The sequence below is a fragment of the Pteropus alecto genome, unplaced genomic scaffold (assembly GCF_000325575.1).
Source record: "Pteropus alecto unplaced genomic scaffold, ASM32557v1 scaffold146, whole genome shotgun sequence".
Lineage (NCBI taxonomy): Eukaryota > Metazoa > Chordata > Mammalia > Chiroptera > Pteropodidae > Pteropus > Pteropus alecto.
Genome location: NW_006442107.1, coordinates 29687671 through 29697735, shown reverse-complemented (window position 1 = coordinate 29697735; position 10065 = coordinate 29687671). Strand labels below are relative to the sequence as shown.

General features: G+C 42.8%; 1 protein-coding gene across 1 annotated transcript in view; it reads left to right on the top strand.

Moving 5' to 3' along the window:
• Positions 1-196: 196 nt before the first annotated feature.
• The window catches only part of EPB41L3 (erythrocyte membrane protein band 4.1 like 3), a 217473-nt gene continuing 207604 nt past the window's right edge, over positions 197-10065 (top strand). Inside the window, exon 1 of the mRNA XM_015595790.2 lies at positions 197-304. The gene's annotated coding sequence lies outside the window, so the exon portion shown is untranslated. The remainder of the gene's footprint in view (positions 305-10065) is intronic.

Here is a 10065-nt window from a genome sequence, read left to right as displayed (position 1 = left end):
GCGGCGCGGGCTGTCACAGGCGCCCGCCGCGCGCTGCAGGTGGCAACTTGGAGGTGCCGCGGCCACCGCTGCGGGAGGATCCCGGGTCTGGCGGCTCCTTCCACCCTCAAGGAGCCCTTTCCAGCCGCCAAGTCTGAGACTGGACCCGGGAGAATCCGAAGGGAAAAGCCACTGCGCAGGGACCTGTGAGCAGCCCTACCTCTCTGCTGCCCTTGCGCTACTTTTTTTCTTTGGGGAAGGTTGAGCCTGGGAGCTGTGAAGAGTCTTCGGAAGGGACAGGAGAGGGAGGCTTCCAGTGACTCAGGTGAGCGCCTTTCCTTTCCAGTGAGCCTTCCTTCTTCGCAGCCCAGCGCAGGCGAGGACGGCAGTTCACCGGGTGGGCAGGGGCTGGGACACCGGCGCCTGCCCTTGGCTCGAGGTCGGTGAGGGAGAAAGCGAGGAAGGGGCGAGGCTGGCCGGGTCGGGGGCTGCCTACCCGGACCTGCATGGAATCCGCTGGGACTCCTAGGCGGGCACCCTGAGGCGAAGGACCATCAGAGAGGTGCTTTGAGATGGCTGGAGGGCTTGTATCCTGGTTTAAGCTGGCGGGGATCGCCCCCGTGTGCGCCGTTCCGGAGTCGCGGAAGGAGTGGGGCGCGGCGCCTATGCGAACCCCCCGAGTGAGCGCGCAGGGCTGGGCGAGAGCACGAATCTTCAGTCCCTGCGATCCCTAGGCGCTGGAGGACGTCATTCCTCTGGGCTCCCGCAACTCATCCTCCGCCCCTCTCGTCCCCACCCCCAGCGCCCGTTGCTCAGCCTATTCCGAGATTCCGTGCCTTCGCCAACGCGTGAAGTGGTGGCTGCTGTCACTCCCCTCCCTGCCTTCGCCAAAGCTGGAGCGCCCTGGGGTCCAGCTCCCGGCCCCCGCCGCCTAGTTGTGTGCTGGAGGCGAGTAGGGCTGGCCAATTCCCTGCTCTGAGGCCGAAGGTGAGCGCAGCCAGACTGTCCGTCCCTGCCCCGCTGCTGCGTGAACCCCTTGTCCAGCAAGTGCTATCCCAAAAGCCAGACCTTGCTCGATCTGGGAATGAGGGGGGCTTCCTAGGATGGTGCGAGCCTTGGAGAAGAGGCGAAAGCCTCGGCCTCTATCTGGGCGTTTCAGCGCCATTCTTAAAGTGAACTGTCTCTGACCTCCGCGTCCGGCTTGGGGCGTGGGGATGCTGGTGGCAGAGTGTGTGTGTGTGTGTGTGTGTGTGTGTGTGTAATCGTGCGCGCGCGATCTTCTCGTGCCGGGCCGACCCGCAGCCCTCCCCCCACTCCCCGCCCTCACCATGAGAGGCACGCAACTGCATCCCAGCAACTCAGCTCTGAAGGTTCCTCTCATCCTGCTCCAGCTACAGGCCTCCACCTAGCTCGTCCCAGGGTGAAAATGATCTGGCTAGAGGATGCGGGTAGGGGATAAAGGCGCTCCAGAGACGAAGGAGGCGGTTTTTCAAAATGCAATGGAGCGCCGCCCCTCGGGGGGTATTTCATCTTTCCACAGCTCAACTATAAGGAACTCTGGTGGAAGCTGGCGGCGGCGGGTCTGCGTTCCAGGAAAGGCGCGGTGTCACTCGGGAAGCCGAAGTTAGGGCCGCTGAGCATTCAAACTCCCTTTGGCGCGTCTTGCTCTCGCGGGGGAGCTATGGGCGCGCGGGTGAGCCAGCCTGCTGGGGGCGCACCGCGCGGGAGGTGGGGTGATTGGGGACCTGCTGCAGGAGGGCGCCCGGGAGCTGCGGGAGCCGAAGCGCTCAGGGCCAGCGTCGGAGGGCGCGTTGGGGCTTCCACAGGCTCGCAGACACCCGAATTGCGTTGCAAGTTGAAGTAGGGGTCGACACCGCGTTGTGACAGCCTGGTGGCCGCTGCTGATTCAGAAGCAGCAGCCACGCAGAGCGTTCGGCCGCCCCCCTGCCCAGCCCAGCGCGGCTTTTGTTTTTCATTATGCAAAAGTGAAGCCTCTGGCATAGCAAAGCCTGAGTGCTGGCGGCGAAAGACTCTGCGGTGCGAGGGGCGGCGTCCAAAAGAAGAGGCAAAGAGGAAACTCCAGGATCCGGCGGCTAGCGCAGTCCCTGTAGGCCTACGGCGACCGCCAAAGATCCCCGATCAAGGCTAGGCTAACCCAGGCCGGGGGTTAAAGATCCTCTCTCGTAACATTAGTTTTCAAAGAGGACTTTAATGTAGGCTTCTTAGACTGTGTAGCTAGCTACTCGCCCTTGGCGCCGCCCTCCGAGGAAACGGGGCTTTAGGGCCCCCTCCACCCCTCACTCATCGAAAACTCCCGTGTAATTCCCTCCGAAGTGCACTGGATTAAGACTGGACCGAAAGAGGGATGGAATCCACGAAATGAAAGAAAGTAGATTCGACTATAAATCCCAAACCTAATTCAGGTTTAAATCTAAATTCCATTTGATTAGAAACAGACTCTAATCTGGTAGAGCAGGGTCTGGGTGGGGGCCACTATATTGCATCTCTCCTAATGACAGTTTCTGAAGGGCTCTGTAAGGTTTGCCCCTCCCAAGCTGTAACTGTGCTGCGTGTGGGGGTGAAGGTGGGGGTGAGGGTGCACATAGCTCTACACATAATTTACAGCAGGGAAGGAGTCACGTTCAGATTGGTTTTGAAATGACAAGTCAGGCCTTCTTCCCCTACTCTTATCTGTCATAGGCATTTCCCAGCTGGATCAATTCCCATTCAGATTGTGTCACCAAGAGGTTAAAGATCCTCTCTTGTAACATTACTTTCCAAAGAGGACTCTAAAGTAGGCTTCTTAGACTCTGTAGTGACCTCAGGAAAACATTCTCTATTCTGAGCAGCAGAAGTATAAAACCAAAATTTTCTAACAAAGTTATGCCTTCTCAATCTCCCAGTGGAGATATCCTCCTTTCTAGAATGTAAGTTATTGAGGGCCCAGGGCCTGATATATAGTAGATGTTGAACAAACATTTATAGACTGGTACTTATAATTTAAAACATTGGCCTGAAAAGATTTTAATAATTTCTAGGATCAATCATTATTAAAATCAGAATATTAAGTCAATTATAATAGTCATTTTAGGGACTAATGTGCATTGTTTAGTTCTATATTTTTTAACCTATTTGGGATTGGTGAAATCACTTTAAATAAGAATGCACCTAAAATACTAGTAAATTTTGAAATAGCAGAATGATAATTGCATGGTTATAGTCCCTCTATAAGTCTCTGATTGAATACCTCTAGGAACAGAGATCTCATTATTTCACAACTATTCTATCCATTTTAGATAAATTCATTATTTAAATATTAAGAGCCCAAGGATGAACAGGACATGGCTTCTGTCTCATACATTCTAGTTGGTGGGCCAAAAAGGAAACATGATTTTGGTGCTAATGTAAAGACATGTGCGAAACTTAAGGGATCTCAGTGAAGTGATCCCACCCTTTGAGTGGCAGCAGCCAGGAGGACTTCACTGAAGATGAGTCCTCCGTTTTGGATTTGAAGGAAGGGTGATTAAGCAAAATCTTAAGTCTGGGCAGCTGGCTGTGAATAGTTCATTAAACAGATCCAGGGAGCCAGATGAGTCACAGCCCACTCTGGGCAGCCACTTCCTCATCTGGAAGGGGAATAATAATTTTCACCTGCCACACTGAGAGGATTCATTTGTGACTTGAGAGTTACCAGAGGTACTAGGAAGAAAAGTGTGAGACCTAGCACATGGAGCATAGAATTTTCTGATTCAGAACTAGCTAACCAAGAATAACAAGACACATAATTGTTTAGAAAATATGACTTTCAATGAAGAGCTGATAAAGGGTAGAACTATTTTTTGAACCATACTCTTCACAGTAAAGATGGAGAAATATAAATAGCTGTTAGAAAGTTTTTGATTTGTCATTCTGCTAGGGAGTCAATGAAACTGCAATATAGAAACCAAAGTAGCCACCAAATTTTGGAGAAGAAAATAATTTTGTTTTAATGCTAGTTGATTACATGTGTGGCTTTTATTTTTGTTTGGGAGTATTTAGTGTCATGATGACACGTCCTGTAAAAAAAGATCTGATAGATGTCCAGTGTGTGTTCTAAAGTGAGAGTCACAAAGCTCAAAGCTGAGTGAAGGATCATATTAGCTTTGATAGATGGGACTGTGGTCAGAATTTAAGGCATGGGAGCCAAAAGTACACTATCTGAGAATCCTCTATAATCAAAAAGTGAGCAACTAGGTAAAAAGCTGTGATGAGATAGGGAATGACACTGAATATAATTGGGACCGAATAGAAGAGATTTCAGATAAGTAGAATAAACGGAGATCAGAACTGGAGGGAAGATATTGATGGTCAAAGGAAGTCATGGTAGTACTTACATCGGGAACTCTGAAATAAAATGAGAGCGAGAGCTATTCTTTCTTAGTATGGTGAGAAAACAAGGACATGAATCAGAACTCAGCCACCTCACTGCTGATCCCAGCACATTATTTAATGTCTCTGAGGCACGGCATCCCTATCAGGACAATGAGGATGAGAATGCTTCCTGATGAAGAGTCAATAACATGTGAAACACCTAGCTGCCCTGGCAACAATAAGCTTCTGGTTTTCTAGAATCACGAGCATGGATTGGCTGAATGAATTATTAGCCCATCTTTATCTTCAGCCTCCATTAGAAATCTAGTCTCACATTTTCAACTGCCGAGTAGAAATTTTTACTCAACTGTTCCACAGTCGCCTCAGATTGAAAATGTCTAAAATTGTCCTTCATCAATTCCCTACTTTCCTCTTTTACCCCAGTACAAGGCATCCTGAGTCAGCAGGCAGAAACCTTGGTCTTCATTTTTCACACCGTCTTCTTCTCACATTGCTCCTCCACAGAAATGTCAGTGATCATGTTGCGGTGACTCCCATCGTCACCTCCTTTCTATCACATTGTCACCAATCCTACCCCAGGTTCTTGTTACCTCCTGCTCAGACCATGTGGTAACCATCATAGCCCACTCTAATCCTACCTCCCCTTGCTTCTGCTTCTAGATCAGTCCTTTTACGGTATAGCTTTGATTACATCATTCCCTGGCTGCAAACCTCAAGTCTCTCTCATTTCCTAAAGGAGAAGGTCTAAATCCCTTGGATTTGTATTCAAAACCCTATGTTTGCTCTCCTATATCTACGTGTTCAGTATTGTCTCTTACTGGCGCCAACAGGGCCAGTACACTTGTCACCATTTCCAAGCCATAACAAAATTTTATTTCTATGTCCTTTGCACATCATTTCCTTCACCTGAAATGCACCTCCTCATCCTATCTTCATCTTGAAATTCTACTGGTTTTTCAAGGCCCACCTTATGAAGTTTTTCCTGATCATTGCAGAAGTGTCTCTCCCTCATCTTTCCTTCTGCAGCTCTTTGCTTTTTCCTCTCACATGGCATGTACCATGCCTTTATTCTTCACTGTGTTCCTATTGGTTAAGAACTTATTCCTCTTCGTAGTCACCAATAACTGGTTCTCAGAGTGGGAGCTCAATAAGAATGATTGCATAAAGATGCCTGACAAGAGTGATGACAGAAGGAGAAGGATGTTCCAAACCCAAGTCATGTCAATATGAGAAAGTAGCCAGCCCTTGATTGTGTCTTTATAGGCAAAGTGGAAAAGAGGCAATTATCTGGAAACTTCACAAACCATCCTCTACCTCACTTTGGTCTAATTACATGAATAATTTAAGCTTTGGCAGCTGGAAGAATCTGTATAATTATTAAGAATCTTCATTGTAGAAATGAGCTTACAGTCATTTGAGTTGGACAGAGCTTTCAAAAGCAGACTAGCTGTGGAGAGCCAAGCTGATAGTGATTGGGCTGAAAGAAAAATGAGATATGCTGGGCAAGATGCCCATTAAGTGCTAAATGCATTCAGAAATATGTGAGAGAATTAGCAGTTTGGGCTTATAAGTTTGTCTGATCAGAATTTCTTTTAGGAAACTTTTCATCTCATTCCTATCATGGCTCCTTGATTTACAAAATATAATCGTGCATGTGTTAATTAGCGTGGATAGTTGTTCAAATGTTTCTGATTTAGAGGAATGAAAAGATGAAGCTATCCCTCATGTGTATGTGATTTGTTTGAGAACAGGTGGAGAAACAAATTATTATAAAAAGCTTGCCAGCTTCCATATTCCAAGAACAGAAATGCTTCCAAACAGTCTTAAATATACAAGCCTTCAAACTTGAGAGGACAAACCCATCCTCGTCAAATAGTCATAATAGCCCATTGCACACAAAGAATGAATAAGTAGGAAAAACAAACAAACAAACAAACAAACAAAAACAATAGGGCCTGATCAGGTACTGAGGTTTTAAATAGTTAGGAATTAGACACTTTATTATAATGCCAGAATTACATACTCAAACCTCTTCTGAGAAATTGGATGGATGTAAGTGATCAAGAGCTGACATACCTATGTTTTATAGATTTTGACACATGGTGTTTACACAGTTTACATAAATATGTTTCAGACTGGAAAAGATGTTGGTCATCTACTGTGTGAAAACATTTGGCCACACATATGTAATTTCTATCAGGACACTGTTCCAAACCCAGGTCATCTGGCAACTTACTTAGTCACTCTCAGCCACAGCTTCTTCATGGACAAGTGGAAATAATAGTATTTTCTACATCACATAGAGGGTGAAAAAAACTAAATGATATTATAAAGGGAGACACACAATATTTTAATTACTGGTCTGATAGTTTTAAAAAATCAACATTATACCATAAAAATCTCTCCTTCTCTGTAACCCCTTTAATATAAAAGTACAGCATGGAAGATTTTCCAGAACTAATTCAAATACAATCAAACATTTCATCAGAGACTCAGAATCACCTTTAAGTAATTAATTTTTTTCCTTCAACAGCCACAAAATTTTGTAGAGCTAAAATATCATCAAACCAGGAGTCCATGTGGGGCAAAGATTATTTGGATAAGCTAGAGGTCTGATCTAAAACAGATTAAAATACATTTGTATTCCACCTAAAATAGTTGTTTCTTTGAATGTTGGATGCCCTTTTTAGTTTGCATTGTGAATAATAAAGTATCTATACGAAATGAGAATATTTAAACATATATACGTTGCAAGCCCTAAGAGCAGAATAAACATGGAGATATGATATAAAATGAGCAAGAAAGCCTAGCTGTTATGTTCAATACACACATCCCACTGTTTAGGGAGACTAAGGGTGGTATCTTTTGGGGCAGAACAGGAAACATACATGGGTGGATGCTGGGGTGGGAACACATAAAGGGTACCACCCTTTGCCTATTTTTCCTCTGCTTCTCAGTGTTGTACTTTTATGCCATTTCCTCAAACATCCTGTCATCACAGTTTTAACAATGACTTTCAACATGGATCCTTAAAAATTGTTTAAATGATGTCATTTTTGTAGAATGTTCTCTCTACCTTCACCCACCTTCCATACTCCTAGGAGCTAAGCTGCTGTCCCCTACCCACATACACACATATCACCCATATTCATAATCAATATTATTTTGGATTTCCTCAGAAACAGACTTTGAAATAAGAATTTGTCAAATAGGAGACAAGCTCATACTTACCTAGCTGCACCCCAGTACCGGTAGGTTCTAGCTGAATGTCTGGGGACAAATCACTTATGTTTTTTGAGTCTTAGTTTCCACTTTTGCAAAACTAGTTTAGTAATATTTACCTAGAAGAGTTGTAAGAATTGGAAATAATACTTATAAAGTATCTGGCACATAATAAATCCTCAAACAAGTGTACCCATTTTTTTTGTCATATGATGTATGTTTTATTAAAGTTTAATTCAGTATGAAAATTTATAGTTAACAAATGAACTTTTACTTTCAATCTTTATGTTTCAAGCTTTTTGGCCTGAGGACGTTTATTTATTTTTTAATCACTAAAAAAATAAGTAATGAGTATATTTAAATGTAATTTTCCCTTTGCTACATTTCAAGTTTTTTGTTTAATAGTAACCAAAGCAAAATGCAATTAGGAAGATAGACCTCATAATCCTACTGCAAATGTTTCTGCTTTTCAAATGGAATAGAAATTATTATTTTGTTGGACTACTTCCTCTATATCCGTATCATTCATGTTGGAAAAATAATGAGTATGACAGACATTTATCTCTGTCTGCACTAAAATATCTTCAACAAATTCATTTAGATTTCTTGATCTTGCAAGGATCTACATTGATCACTTAATTACCAAGATAATTAAGTAAAACTGTACTTCATTTTTTTTTTTCAAATGGACAGATCTGATCTACTTTTCAAAAAGAGCACTTTAATTTATAGTGGATACAAGAATAACCCGTGTTTCCCAGGCCAGACAGCGTAAGCACTGTAATACAACTGTATTTCTTTGACTCTCTCACCACCTACAGCAATGGTGGTTCTTCGCCATACTCAGATTTCTCCTAACTGGCCTTGCGAATCCCTGGGGATCTCTCTCCTGCTTGCAAATCCAAACCTTTTCTGTGCTGCCTGCACCCCACCATTTTTACTTGCTCTTATTCTGGCTACCATAGTGACATTTAACATCAAAGATCCCAAAGGCATCAATTGATGCCAATAAACCCATTATGGCCTGAACCTAACAGAGAATCATCCAGACTGCCAACAGTGATGTGTTCCTCAGCTTTTCGAAGGTCTAGATTGGGAGCAGGTCTGGATCACTGCTCAGTCTGCTGTGTTATCCCTGTGACCCTATGTTGTCCAACATTTATCTCCTTGCCTTGGTGGCACCACCATACAACAATGTCACTGGGTGGACATTGTGATTCACTGTGATTGCAGTGAAGTGACTCTTTCACTCTGGACTAAGACACAAGGGTCTGGGTGCTAGGATGGAGGGCAGAGCAAGATGTACACACTCCATGTCTGTTACAGCTTCTGTGTTTTCATATAAAATGCCTGGTATGTAGAAAATGCTTGAACAAGTGTACCAACTTGAAAGCTTACAAAATTTTGGAATTTGTCAAAAAAGCAAAGGGGAACCTTTTGGAAGGATTTTATGCAAAAGAGTAATACAAGGAGGTTAGATATAGAAACATTACTCTGGCTATAGAAAGTTAAGATGGGCAGCCAGGAAGCTTCTACACCTTGCACAGCATCCCACACTGACCTGAGACCAACATTTGTACATCGATTCTTTTCTCTCTTGACCTCGGTTCTTTTTTTACCTTTTCTCATTTTGGTTAGATATTGGAATAACAGAAGCTAAAAATGTATAGATCTTATTTTTAAGAGGTTGGATGGCTTAAGTATTTTTCTCTCACAAAATATATTAAGCCTGGAAAATATGTTACAATATCATCTACATTTTTTTCTAAAGGATGAGCAATTTGCATTGTTCTTATCTATTTGCTTTCTTTGAAAAATATATTAAAGATTAAAATGAATTAAGTAATGCAACAATGAGTAATGGTGCTTAAATGTACATGTGACCCAGTTGTTAATTTTTTTATTAAGCATGTTGTTTTATGTCTCATACTTTTAATATATGAATATACCCTAATTTTTCAGATTATTTCACATAGTGTTTTATCGTCAGTGTAGCTTTGCTCTTCCTACAATACAGTTAGGAGATAACTAAGTGTGTTTCAGGAAAAAGAAGCAGACATGTAATTTTCCAGATTGTGGGTTCATCGCCATTTAATTTCCCTGGATGACAGTTTATTCATCTTTATGATATAGTTACAGCTGCTTCAACTTTCAAATCTACAATCCTAAAGCATCATCATAGATTAAAATTTTTTTGTTTTTTAAACTCGATAACAGCATAAATTTCATGATAGTTTTCACAGATCAGTGCTATCAAAACAATTTTGATACAAGGAAATGAAAATATTACTTTGCACAGGGTCTGTTATATAAAAAATACTAAAGTATTTTTAATAACAAAAATAATAGTAATATTATTATTATTGTAAGCACAAGTAATATAGCTTTTGTTCTCTTGATCACATTAACCTGATGACAGTTAACCTATTATTTTTCCGAATTGGTTTAGCACTTTCTTTGTTTAACCATGTTACCTGGAATTTTTTTATTTTT